The sequence below is a fragment of the Nicotiana tabacum genome, chromosome 11 (genome assembly GCF_000715075.1).
Source record: "Nicotiana tabacum cultivar K326 chromosome 11, ASM71507v2, whole genome shotgun sequence".
Taxonomy (NCBI): Eukaryota; Viridiplantae; Streptophyta; class Magnoliopsida; order Solanales; family Solanaceae; genus Nicotiana; species Nicotiana tabacum.
This window is the reverse complement of record NC_134090.1, coordinates 119,431,575-119,445,801: the sequence shown is the minus strand read 5'-3', so window position 1 is coordinate 119,445,801 and position 14,227 is coordinate 119,431,575. Positions and strand designations below refer to the sequence as shown.

The 14,227-nt window shown below is 41.7% G+C and overlaps 1 long non-coding RNA gene across 1 annotated transcript; it reads left to right on the top strand.

Moving 5' to 3' along the window:
• Nucleotides 1–8,245: 8,245 nt before the first annotated feature.
• Nucleotides 8,246–9,413, top strand: LOC107791912 (uncharacterized). The gene is made up of 2 exons (XR_001649370.2): nt 8,246–8,921; nt 9,083–9,413. It is a non-coding gene; the product is annotated as an uncharacterized LOC107791912 (long non-coding RNA).
• Nucleotides 9,414–14,227: the final 4,814 nt, after the last annotated feature.

The following is a 14,227-nucleotide window of genomic DNA, read 5'->3' as shown; positions in this document are numbered from 1 at the left end:
CGTGTGTATTGAATAATAAATTTCCCCTTTATATAAAGAAGACGATATTTTTGTTGCCCATGGATTGACCCCTCCCGAGGAGCAGGCGTCAGCCGAGGGGGAGATTCGTGAGGCCGACCTCCCTCAAACTCGGGAAACTAGTATGGAGACGGGGGCCGAGACCCCCTGGGACGCTGACTCCGCTCCGAAGGAAATGCCCGGTGTAATAGAAATCGCGAGGATGCCCTCCTACATCGCGTCCATGCTCGAGGACGCCCAAGCAGGAAAGGGGAAGTCCAATGAAGGGATCCATGGCGCAGATGATCCCCTTCATTCCTTTTTTGATGGTGTGAACTCGTCCACGTTGGAAGATTTTTCTGGACTGGGTGACCTGGAAGTCTCGAAGAAGGATATATATTTGGAAGCTAGGGGGCTGAGTTCGAGCCCAAAATTGGTTAATCAATTTCCCGCTCTGAATGTGGACCACGGTTGCAAGAGATCGATTATTCTTACTGTCCCAGATGATGCTCGGGTTCTATCTGCCCCTGTGGATATAACTAGATACCTCTGATGCCCGGTGATCGAGAAGGACCAGGCAAAAATGAACGAGGTGAATGTGTCGTGCCTTTTCAATGAGGCATTGGACCGGGTAATGCATCCTTTTTGAATTTCACTAAGGTTTTGATGTCTCTCACTTCTTTCATTATTTCGCAGGTCTTGGTACTTCATCATGAGAGCTTCCTCTGGTGCTGGGTCGAAGTCAATCTGCTCGAGCTCGAGCTCAAGGAGCAGGCTCAAAAAGGCAAAGGCCTTTGAAGGCAAAAGCTCTCATGATGAAGTACCAAGGCCAAGCTAGATAGGGATCAGAAGAAGGCTTCGACCCTGAGTCAGGAACATGTCGACCTGGTCAAAAAGGCAAAGGCCTTTGAAGTTAGAAATGAGGAACTAGTCATGGCGACTAACGACCAAACCTCGTAGTTCTAGGAAAAGATCGACCTGATCGCCCAACTCCGAATTGAAATGAACAAGGTCCAAGCTATGGCTGATGGTTGGAAAAGCAGAATAGACCGGCTGGCTTCGGAAAAGGAAACCACCCAGGCACAGCTGGCATCAGAGAGGTTCAACTTCAAGTGGCGAAGGAGAAAGCCGACAAGCGATCCCAGCTTAACGACGAACTCCGAGCACAACTAAGCTCGGCCCTAGCAGTACGGGATGCCTTCGGTATGGAATACGAAGCAATAAAGTCCAAGTAGGACACAACCTTTTCCAATGCCGAAGAGATGGTAGCCCAGTACATGGCCGATGTTGAAGCAGTCGAGGCCCGCCTGAATACTAATGCCGAATATATGAGGCGGCTGTCTCGGAGGGAGACCCTCGAAGAAATCCATGCCCGAGGTTTCGATATGTCAGTGGAGATCGAGGAGGCAAGGACGCTTAAGGCTGAGGCAAAGAAACTTTCTGAGCTCGAGGGTGCAGAGGACTCCGAGGGCTCTGAGGAATCCAAAGGCTCCAACGGTTTTGATGCCGAACCGAGCCCCGACGAAAATCAGGCATTCCTTAGAATTTTTTTTGTGTTGTGTATATTTTCTGTTTATTTTGAGGCCCTTTTTGTTGGGCCTTTGTAAAGACATTCCAGAATATATAAAATTACTCTCTTTGGCAATTTCGAGTCTTCACTTTTTTTAGCATCTTTTCTGTTCTTGCAAATATTTATAATGCCTTAGCATAGAATCAAGTGTGGTAATTGGTCGTTTGCTTTTCGGAGGTCCGAACAGGACCTGACTTCGATGCAACTTTATTTGCTCAAGGATTTAAAAACTCAAAGTGACCGAAAGTTTTCGCAAGATGCTTGAGTGATCCTATAGAGTTACAAGATATTACAGTATTTTAGCCGATGCTTTTGCTGAGGGTAACCCTTTAGCAAGTTTTGAATTTTTCTGAAGGACTTATGTTTTTATTACTAGCTTTGGACGTCTCTGAGCCATTTTTACTGTGGTTGTAGCCTTTTGGGTATAGGCACTACCTAATAGGTTTTGTGCTTCCCGGATTTGATAGCCCGAGTTTTCCGAACTTATTTGGGATGACAGTCCCGGGACGGGGGTAGCCCTTGGGGTCGATTGTCCCCGAATAGGGATAGCCCTTTGGCTTGATGCTTGAAGAAGCAAAAATAGGTAATAGCAAGGTAGAAGCTTTCTTTTATATTTGTGTGTAAAGCACATGATCGAAAGAGTGTAAAATCTTGTATTATGGATAAGGTGGCCTACATGGGCACGATTTACTTGTCTGTTTGGCCCTTACAATAAATCCTAACCACCAAGCCTAATCTATTCAAGTACAAAGTTTCCTTCTTTCCTTGGTAAGAAGTCCAACCCGAGGGTAATGGCCCCCAGTACTCGAGGTCAATCTTGAGAGGACTTGGATATTTGTTGATGCGACCATTAAATCTGATTTAAAACCGATCTTTGAATATAAGTTAGCACGATTTGTCGTTGCCTCGTTATAAACCTTGCCAACAAACCCATTTGGGACAAAACCAGTTCAAGAAAAAAAGTGTGCAATGCATGCTTTCAAACCTAATGTTCACATTCTCCTTTGACTGTTGCCTGCAAGTGTTAGCCCAATTCATAATATTATTAAAAGGTAAATGAGATCGTAGCTCAGCAGTAGTACCACTTTAAGTGCGTCACGTTCCATTTCGGTAGTTGTGCACCATTTCCTGCTTCAAGTTTATACGATCCTTTGCCGGTAATCCCGATGACTCGATACAGTCCCTCCCAATTTGTCCCTAGCTTCCCCTCGTTCGGGTTCCGGGTGTGTATTGTTACTTTTCTTAACACCTAGTCCCCGATCTTGAAGTGTCGGAGGTTGGCTCTTCGCTTGTAATACCTTTCTATCCACTATTTCTGTGTGGCCAACCGGACTAGGGCGGCCTCGTACCTTTCATCCAGTAGTTCCAGGCTCGTGCTCATGGCTTCACCGTTTGATTCTTCAGTCGCATATTGGAACTTGAGGCTTGATTCTCCCACTTTGATCGGTATTAAAGCTTTGGCACCGTAGACCAATGAAAATGGAGTGGCCCCGGTACTAGATTTTGAGGTTGTATGGTATGCCCACAAGACTTTGAGCAGCATTTCCTTCTATTTCCATTTGGCATCACCCAGTCTTTTCTTAAGGTTTTGAAGTATGGTCTTTTATGTCGATTCCGCTTGTCCGTTCCCACTAGGGTGGTAGGGTGTTGATAAGATCCTTTTGATCTTGTGATATTCGAAAAGCCTGTTTACCTTGATGTCGATGAATTGCTTCCCATTATCACACACTATCTCGGCCGGTATCCCGAACTGGCATATTATGTGGTCCCAAATGAAGTCAATGACTTCTTTCTCCCAGACTTTCTCGAATGCTTGAGCTTCGACCCATATAGAAAAATAATCGATCATAAATTGTATGAACTGGGCCTTACCAGGTGCCCATGGTAGGGGACCGACGATGTCCATTCCCTACTTCATGAACGGCCATGGGGACAAAACCGAATGTAATAGCTCTCCGGGTTGATGGATCATTGGTGCGTGTCTCTGACAGCCGTCAGATCTTCGTACAAAGTCCTTTGCATCTTTCTCCATGTCGATCTAGTAGTAGCCGGCCCTGATTATCTTTCGAACCAAAGATTCCGCCCCCAAATGGTTCCTTCATGTGCCTTCATGAACTTCTCTCAAGACATATATGGTATATCCTTGCCCCAGGCATATGGTGAGCGGGACATCGAATGTTCTGCTGAACAAAGTCCTTTCGGACAGCTGGCCGCCTTCGTGCGTAGAACTCTTGATTCTTTAGGATCCGAGGGAAACTTCCTAGTTTTCAAATAATCTATGTATTTGTTCCTCCAATCCCAAGTTAAACTCGTTGAGTTTATCGTGGCATGGCCTTCATCCACTATCGATTTCATGAGTTGTACGATTGTTCCTAAGCTGAATTCATCGTCATCAACCGATGACCCCAAGTTAGCAGAGCATCGGCCTAGCCATTTTGATCTCGAGGCACGTGTAGAAGGGTCCATTCCTTGAATTGATGCAGCGTTACCAGCAATTTGTCTTAATACCTTCACATTCGTTCCTCTTTTACTTCGAATGTCCCATTAACTTGATTTACCACAAGGAGGAAATCGCACTTAGCTTCGACCACCTCAGCCCCAAGGCTTTTAGCAATTTCGAGACCTACAATCATGGCCTCGTACTTGACCTCATTGTTAGTCAATTTTACAGTTCGAATAGACAGCCTAACTATATTTCCCATAGGCGGCTTCAATACGATGCAGAGTCCGGACCCATTTGTGTTCGAAGCACCGTCTGTAAAGAGGGTCCAGATCCTCAAGGAAGTCCCCGAGGTTAACAAAAATTCCTTTTTGACTTCGGGTATCAAGGACGACATAAAGTCAGCCACGAAGTTTGCCAAATTTTTTGATTTGATGGCGGTTCAGTATCGATATTCGATATCGTACCCGCTAATTTCTACGGCCCATTTGGCCAATCGACCCTAGAGTTCAGGTTTATGCATAATGTTCCTTAGTGGGTAAGAGGTTACGACACATATAGGGTGGCATTGAAAGTACAGTTTCAACTTTCTAGAGGTGCTTAGCAAAGCGAGCGCCACTTTTTTCAGGTGAGGATACCCTGTTTCGGCCTCGCCTGGATTTTTACTAACAAAATAAGTAGGAAATTGTGTACATTCCTCTTCTTGGACTAGGACTCCACTTATCGCCACTTCGGATACCGCCAAATAAAGGTACAATAGTCCATCCGCTTTCGAAGTATGGAGTAGGGGTGGATTCGAAAGGTACCATTTGAGTTCTCCCAAGGCTTGCTGGCACTCTGGGGTCCAAGAGAAGTTATTCTTCTTCTTCAATAGTGAGAAGAATCGATGGCTTTTGTCTAAGGACCTCAATATGAATCGGCCTAGGGCGGCTATACGCCCGGTTAGCCTCTGAACGGCCTTAACAGTATCCACCGCGGTGATGTTTTCTATGGATTTAATTTAATCAGGATTAATCTTGATCCCTCGGTTGGATACCATGAACCCGAGGAATTTTCTGGATCTGACCCCAAATACGCATTTTTCTGGGTTGAGCTTCATATTGTATCTCCTCAATATGTCGAAGGTTTCCTGCAAATATTTCAAATGGTCCTCTACTCGCAGGGAATTAACTAGCATGTCGTCAATATAAACCTCCATTGATTTTCCTATTCATCCTCCGAATATCCGGTTTACTAGGCATTGATAGGTGGCACCGGCATTATAAAGGAAGTTTTTTCTTGATCGTGAGGGTCCATTTAGATTTGGTTGTACCCGGAATAGGCATTGAGAAAACTGTATATCTCGTGCCCAGCCATCGCATCGATCATGCGATCGATGTAAGGCAAAGGAAAAGAGTCTTTCAGGCATGCCTTGTTCAAGTCTTTGTAATCTACGCACATTCTTAACTTATTTCTCTTTTTAGGTAGTACCACTACGTCAGCTAACCAATCCAGGTACTTAACTTCCCAAATGGAACCTATTTTAAGGAGTTTAGATACCTCGTCTTTGATGAATGCATGCTTGACTTCAAACTGAGGTCTCCTCTTCTGTTTAATCGGGTGGAACTTCGGGTCCAAACTTAGCTTGTGAGTGGTTATCTCTGGCGGGATCCCGGTCATATCAAGATGGGACCAAGCGAAACAATCTATGTTAGATATTAGGAATTTAATGATTTTTTTCCTGAGTTCGGGAGTTGCCCCCGTTCCCAGGTATAGCTTCCCATCGGGAAAGTGTTCTATCAATGTGAATTGCTCTAGCTCCTCGACCGTTGATTTGATGGCATCAGAATCATCAGGGGCGATGAACGACCTAGATACTCCGTAATCATCATCCTCGCTTGCTCCTTGTTTCTCTAGTTCGGTCGGGACCTGTATCGATGATTGCTATTTGGTTTCTTTCCTAATGACCAGCTTCATGTTCTTTAATGTCGAGAGTGCAAAATCAGGATCACTTCATCGACTGCGAACATTTCTTTTGAGGCCGGATGCTCTCCATAGACCATTTTTATTCCTCCCGGAGTGGGGAAATTTAGTGCCTGGTGTAGTGTTGAGGGAACTACCCTCATGTTGTGAATCCAAGGCCTTCCGAATAAGGCGTTATACCTCATGCCCCCCTCAATCACGTAGAATTTAGTATCCGGAATTGTCTCGGTGGCATTTACTAGCAGGGTTATTTCTCCTTTGGTAGTTTTGTATGCCATGTTGAATCCCTTTAAAACCCGGATTGCTGGCACTATTTGGTCTTGTAGACCCAACTGCTCTACGGCCCTCGATTTGATGATGTTGGATGAGCTACCTAGATCAATCAACGCACGCTTAACTCGATATTTATTTATAAGTACAAATATTACCAATGCACCATTATGTGGTTGCACGATACCTTCGACGTCCTCATTGTTGAATAAAATGGTTCCCTTCGGGATATAATCTAGGGTTCGTTTTTCCCTCTTGATGGACATCTTAGTGTGATTTAGCATTGGTCCTTGGGGGACATCGACTCCTCCAATGATCATGTTGATGACGTGTTGAGGTTCTTCTTGCTCGGTCTGTTTGTTGGAGTCCCTATTCCTGAAGTGATTTTTGGCTCGATCACTCATAAATTCCCGGAGATGCCCGTTATTGAATAACTGGGGAACTTCTTCCCTTAACTGTCGGCAGTCCTCGGTTCTATGGCTGTGAGTGCCATGATACTTACACATCAAGTTAGGGTCTCTTTGGGTAGGGTCAGACCGCAATGGCCGAGGCAATTAGGTATCTTTGATGTGCCCGATGGCAGATACGATGCTGGTAGCATCGACACTAAAGTTGTATTCTGATAACCTCGGTGCCTCCCTAGCCTTGAGTGGCCTGTTGAAACCGTTTTTTCTCATGAGTCCCCGACCACTATGGCTTCGATTGTTCCTTTTTTCGTTTCTCACAGGGCTACGCCTAGATCCGTTACCTCTTCTGCTCTACTAAATGGTTGATACCGGTCTCTGTTCTGTCTTGGTTCATGATCGACGACTCTCTTAGACATGTAATTAGTTCTGATTGGATAAACAGACTGGGAGGCGGACCCGAGCTAATCATCTTTGACTCTGATTTTCGGTTGGTACCTATTATGGACGTTGACCTAAGTTACCATTGGGTACTCTATCAAATTCTGTTTCAAATGTTGTGAAGCTAAGGAGCTTTAGGGTTTGAGTCCTTGAGTGAATATCTTAACGGCCCAATCATCCTCAATCAGAGGCAGGTCCATCCATTTGGAACCTCGATACGAATTCCCTGAGAAGTTCGATATCTCTTTATTTACTTTGAAAAGGCCTGCTTTTCTGGTCTTGACCTTGATGGCCCCGACGTGTGCTTTTACAAAGGCATCTGCAAGCATAACTAATGAATCAATAGAATTTGGGGGCAAGTTGTGATAGCACATCATTGCTCCTTTTGACAGAGTTTCTCCGAACTTTTTCAGCAAAACCGACTCGGTTTTGTCATATTGGCTTCGGTGCCGCGCTCGGAGGGAAAGGCTTTTGGACAATTTTCTTAGAGTCCAGGACTTTCAATATCGAGGGCGCTCCCGGGATTTGATCAACTCTGGAGTTATAGATCTCCACTTTATTGTCATTGGCCACAATCTTCTTTTCTCCCGATTCCACCCGCTTTGTCAGTTCCTCAAGCATCTTTATTAATTTCGTCCGGGGTTAGTCCCGGGATCAGTTTCGTCCGGCCTTTTTGTGACTTGCTAATTCCTTTAGGTGTTTTCCCAGGATTGTTCGGGCTCAACTCTGCTAGGGGCGCGACTTTGGTTCTGCAACTGTGCTATCGTTTTCCTGTTGGGCTTGTAACATTTTGAAGATCACCCGCAGATTGATCCCGTAGACTTTACCTTCGGGCGTACCTTGAGTCATTGGTCGGGCTACTCCGTGAACACTGTTCTTAGTAGGGGTGTTTAAAGCCGATCCGAAATCGAAAACCAAACCGAACCGAAGCTTAATAGCTTACTGGTATCATGTTAACGACTTAACGAACGGGGAACAGATTGAATTTTTTTTATTAACGGCTTATAGCTTTGGGGGAGGATTATTTAATTTTCTTAACGGATAATCCGTTAACCCGTTAACCCATTAAGAATATATATATATATATATATATAAATTTATTTTTATCCATATATATATTAAATATAAAAAAGACAAAAACTCTTGACCCTTCCACTTCCAGAGAGTTCCAGTACTCTGTGTCTCTAAGACTAACGCAACGCCTAAACCTAATTCCTAAATAATCAAAAAGAGTAAAGACAGAATCACAGAAACCCGTCACTAACGCCTAAGGCCCTAAACCAGCAGCCACCAGTCCTCGTCGACTTTCACCAGCCACCTCGCCCCGTCTCGCCTCTCCCTCTTGCCACAGTCAGCAGATGGTAAGTTTCTTTTCTTGTTGAGTGTGATTTTACTTGCAAAAGTTTCCACAAGCAAGCAAAAAGATAGTCGAATTCAGAAAAGGTCCTTCCTGTTTATTTGAAAAGGTCCTACTTTTTTTTTACACTCGCAATACTGAACTAGCAATGGATTTGTTTCCACAAAAGGTAAGTTTCAATGATCGATCGAATTCAGTGTTTTAACTTGTTCCCGAATTTGATTTGTCTTAGGTGCTTGGTATTCGTTATTAATTTGTTGCCAAACGATTTGTTGGTTTACAGAAATTTTGGATATCTGAGTATTGATTAGTTGATTTTAGATTCAGTTTGACACATTTGTTCGATTATTTCATGGGGTTTCTGTTCCAAAAGTTGTTGAAATAAGAAGTGCCATTGATTGTTTCACGAAATGAAAGAAGAGGAGATCTTTCTGACAACATGGGATGCTTTGCGGTCCATTACAACTTGATTCTTTGATAGTAAGGATTAACACAGAATTTGCCTTTGTTTTAAGTTGCTTTGAGTTATTTCAGTGTATTTGATTAAAAATGTTTTTGCCTTTTGGAGTGGCTTTTTCTTTGTATTTATTATCAATGCTGATTAGTGATTATCCTTGCTTGTTTACGTATACTGGTTGCAGGTGAGACTGTGAAGTGAGACTGCGACTTTAATTGCTGCAGTACATATGAGTACAGAAATTGGACACTTCTTTTGACAATTTCGCGTTTCATTTCGGGTTTATTGGTTGTTTTCTACCCAGGCTCCCTAAGTTTATTTGGCCAGAAAAGCTTCAGTTATAGTTGATGCTGAAATTTGGTTACGAAAGACTTCATTATATGTCCTAAATGTGTCATTGACTGAAATGTTTGTTTTGTTATCAGTAAGGACGTTGTAATATGCTATATGCATCATTGATACTGAAACTTCTGTTTGGTTATCATTTAATTGAAGTACCATATTTTGATCCTCTAGCATGTCATATCTCCAGTGTTTTCTCCTTCATATTTTTAGTTGAGTTATCTATCTTGCTCATAAAGTAGTAAAATAGTTTGTATATTTAGGGAATGCAGAGTTATGTCAACACGGCTGATAAACCAACAACTGGTATTGGATTCATGTGAAAGTTCAAAGGCTTAAGGAGCAATTTGGTCTTGTTGAGAAATGAGCAGCAGCCTTTTCATCTCAAATGATGTGTTCTGCTTTTTTAACAGACATGTATGTCCGGTGTAATTTCGTTTTCTGAATTTGTATGCTAGGCCGATAAACTGCCCGATAAGAACTAAACCGATACCAATCCGCCCGATATCTTATTGGATGGCTAGTGGATTAATACATTTAAAAGCAGATAACCGGTAAGCCAAACCGTTAAGAGTAAATAATCTGCCCAATCCGCCCGTTAAGCAGCCCTAGTTCTTAGGGTCGGTCGGCAGGTTGGCGTCAATGGCCACATGCGAGTTGGCATCGATTGAGTCTGCAACTGGGACCCCGTTAGGATCAGAGGAGGCACCTTGTTGCTAGGTGCTATATTGTTGTTTTCACCATGATGGCCAGACTCAACATCAACGTTGAAGTGAGCAGAACATCTTTAGGTAGATCTGAAATTAAAATCCCAAGAACATGTATAAAATATAGTGCGTTATAGAAATTTGTATCAAACTACCACTATTATCCTTAGCCCCACGGTGGGCGCCAAACTATTTACTCTAAAAAAATGAATAACAATTGAATTTATATGTGATTTTAAGGATATGTGAACAGTTTCAATACAAGTTGATGTTAGATAAACAAATAAAAGAAGTCACCATGGTGATAATAATAGATTTATTTCACCGTAAAAAAAAATAATAGATATAATTAACACTAAAGATGTCACCGTCAAAAAAAATAATAGATATAATTAACACTAAATTTGTTTCCTTCAATCATTAACATCTTTTAACATGATTTCAAATCAAAATCAATGATTTTCATGGAGGAAATTGGGTATTTTGGATAGAACCTAGGTTTTTTCAAAAATTGGGGATTGGGACCTCGAGTTGAGGTCCGATTTCAAAACATATTATATATTTGGGTTCGTGGGGGAATGGGTAATCGGGTTTTGGTTCAAACCTCGGGTTTTGACCATGTGGGCCCGGGGGCGATTTTTGATTTTTTGGGTAAAACTTTGAAAAATTCATTTTCATGCATTGGGATTGATTCATTTAGCGTTTATTGATGTAATTAAGTAACTTGTAGCTAGATACGAGCGAATTGGTTTAATTGATTAAGCATTTTGTTGAGTCGAGGAAGGTCGTCGTCTTCTATGTAGAGAATGCCCCTCCTCACTGTCTTCTCCATTATCGTTATCACCATGGTATCTACGACCGGCTCGGTCACGGGGCTCATCACCACAACTAGAGTGATACTGAATCTTGGCTCGGTTAAAAGCTTAATAAGTAGCCTGAATCTTGGCTCGGTTAAATAGTCGAACCAGTGATGATACTGAATCTTGGCTCGGTTAAAAGCTTAATAAGTAGCCTGCCTTCGGTTCGGAGCCAACACTTATGATACATATGAACAAAGGTAAAAGCTTTGTTCAACTTTAGAAATAGTGAAAACATATGAGTTGCCTTGGTATGCATGTTACAACATGTGTATTGAATAATAAACTTTTTCTTTATATAGTAGGGGAGTTTTACCCTAAGTACAATACTAAGAAAGGTAAAAATCTTTCTTTTCGCTAATCACTGATTAACTGCTGATATGGGTCGAGATTCACGCCGTGATATCTGGTCGGGTACGAATATCACGACCCATTGTTAATTCGTATGCAGATATTTGGCATCGTTATTCGAAATCGGGTCCGGGAGCCTAGTCTCAATGGCTCTGAGGGTAGGTGCTTTGTTTAAGCTTTGATATAGGAGGTTCCCAGCTTTGATTTTGATTCCTTGTAGTTACGTCCTCACTTCGTTTCTCTCGCCGAAAAATCAGAGTGCTCCTTAACTTTGGTTTTACCCGTATACAAGGTAGGTGACTGATGGTCGTATGAGAATTATGTAGGTACATGGTAAAAGACAAAAAGGGTTGCATAGCTCAAAAAGGTAAGAAAACCTAACATGAAACTCGTCAGCAACACACAAATTAAAGTCTGAAAGAAGTAGTAGAACACAAAGAAAGTGAAATTGGTACACAAAGAAAGTGAAATTGGTTCTTTTATATCCTATATTTCGTCTCGGTCGTTGAACACAAAGAAAGCCAAACGCCACCAAATTTCGTCTCGGTCGTTGGACACACAATCCCGTTTAGAAATGAAAGATTCGGGCTGAAACGAGTGTACAATTTTATCCTATACTATTATACTAGATGGGGGATGGCATGTGCCAGCACATGCCCAACATTTTGATTTTGAAGCGGTTGTTGCTTGTTTATTGGTGATTCCGATAGTTAATTAATTATTTAGTTTTGAAGTGGTTTTTTTTTTTTGGCAATCCGCTAGGCAAACACCTAGGACTAGTTTTTTTATTAATAACAGAAAAGAAAATACAACAATTAGGAAAAGTAGAAATAAGGGGGGACAATAGCACCGGTATTGTTACTCATATAACACAAATCGGGCTAAACCTTACCTTACTAATCCTATTGAGGCATAAAATAGCCTCACTAGCAAGCATGTAAAAAGAAAGAACTAGCTACAATCAAATATTCAGTGATCACCACAGAGTTTATAACATATTCTGTGATGATATTACAAATCAGAATACTAACATAATAGTAGAATAAAATGATAAAGGAATTAAAATGTTGTTCCTTCTTGTCCAAACTTGTAATTTCTTCAATTTGTAATTCTTTTTCATCACACTCCCAATTCTTCAAGAAGTATTCAAAATTCATGATTTCTTTTTAGAACGATTGGACCTTGTTGATGTAGTTGGGGCGACCTGCTTTTGTTTGGCATTTCTCATTGGAGGTCGCCTAACATTTAAAAAATCACTAACCTTGTCGTCCCAACTATTTTTCCTTGTATGAGTCTTTTTACCTTTGCCGCTATGCCTTGGTGATAGATCCCCTTTTCTTGATGCCTATGCACGACATTCTTGTAACATTGCTTCTTCTTCTCCTTGTTCAAAAAATTCACTCCCCAAATTAACAGGTTGTGGAGAACTTTGAACGATATCGAGTGTCACTAAGGCATCTCCTCCTTGTGTCGTTGTCACGATTGTCTTACTTTGTTGTTGTCCTATGTTTTGCATTTTTTTTCTTGCTCTTACTTACAGGACCAGTGCTAAGCGTAGCAGGATTTAAGGATTTTAGAGGAGTAGAGCTTACCATTGCATCCAAAAGTTTCCTCTCCTCCAATGAAATGAGTGGCTCAGTTGTTACAATTTGATTCTGCCCAGATTTTGGCACTACTGTTGCTTTTCGATCACCAGCAGAATTTTCGCCTGAGCATTGTTGTTATTGCACATTATCTCATGTTGCCTTTTGACCCAAATTTTTTGCTTCTGCATTTGCAGAAATTCTTGGAACAAAAGCTGGAGCATTATGGTTCAACTTGCTGTTGGGACTTGCTGCAGGTGCCGCAAGTGCATGACAATTCAAATTGTTCTTGGGTGCTGCCGATTTCCCCTGAAACTTTGGCTTGACTGGAGCATCAATGTCCTCTCCTGCACTATCCTGGTCATTCTCTTGGTCATCTTCTTCAGATGAAAAACCAGCAATTCCGTCACTCCAGCCCTCCTCATTATCATACTCTCGTAGGTCGTTCCATAGTTTCGAGTTAATAACCATCTCCCTCACCTTTGCTTGAATTATTCCTTTGTTATTGCCAGTGGAGATTGATAGTTGCCCAGATTCACCCCCATGCTCACCAATTGACTTACATGATTGAGAGGGAATATCATACATTGATGTGTTCAAGGTTACCAACGGTTGCTTGAACATAGGGTTGGCATCCAACATCATTTTAAAGGACAATCGAAATGGGATTTATTTATTAAAATTCAGAGTCGCCACTTGGGAGATTTATGGTGCCCCAAGTCACCGGTTTAGAATCCCGAATCGAGGAAAGATTGACTCTATTTAATAGTCCGCGAACCAGAAATCCGGGTAAGAAATTCTGTTAACCTAGGAGAAGGTGTTAGACATTCCCGAGTTCCGTGGTTCTAGCAGGGTCGCTTTGATTATACTTGGCTTAACTAAATTTTTTAATTACTGAACTTAGAACCTATGTGCACTTACTTTTCACCGCTTTTTAATTAAGAAGATTATCTTGAAATGAGTCACGCGTATGTGTACCCATTTGTTTTGGCGCGTCAAAAATCATGTCACGCGAACGTGTCCACAATTAATAACGCTTTATTATTATTAAGAAAGTTTAGTCAAAGTTGCGCGAACACATACTTCGATTTTGTTTTGTTTTAAAAAAAAAAATCGTGATCATATCACGCGAACGTGTACACCACCACAATAATAGATTAAAAGCGTACCTAGAAGTATACTAGCGGTGTTCATGAATTATTTAACTTATTCAATTTTGAACAAAAAAGCAGCAGAAATTGCAATGTTCCATCTCCCATATTTTGTCACCTTATGCCAACTAGACTGACGTGTGCCCCCATTAAAGAACAAATAAAGCAAATGCTTAAAATTCAAGATGCCAAAGTTTAAAAATTCTCTGCCTTCCACTCTTACTCACTTAAATTCCAATTATCACATTAGCCATCTAATTAATAATATCATATGAATAATTAATCACACTAAAATAAAGTCAATATGCTAAGATTCTTCAAGCAATGTTCAATGCCAA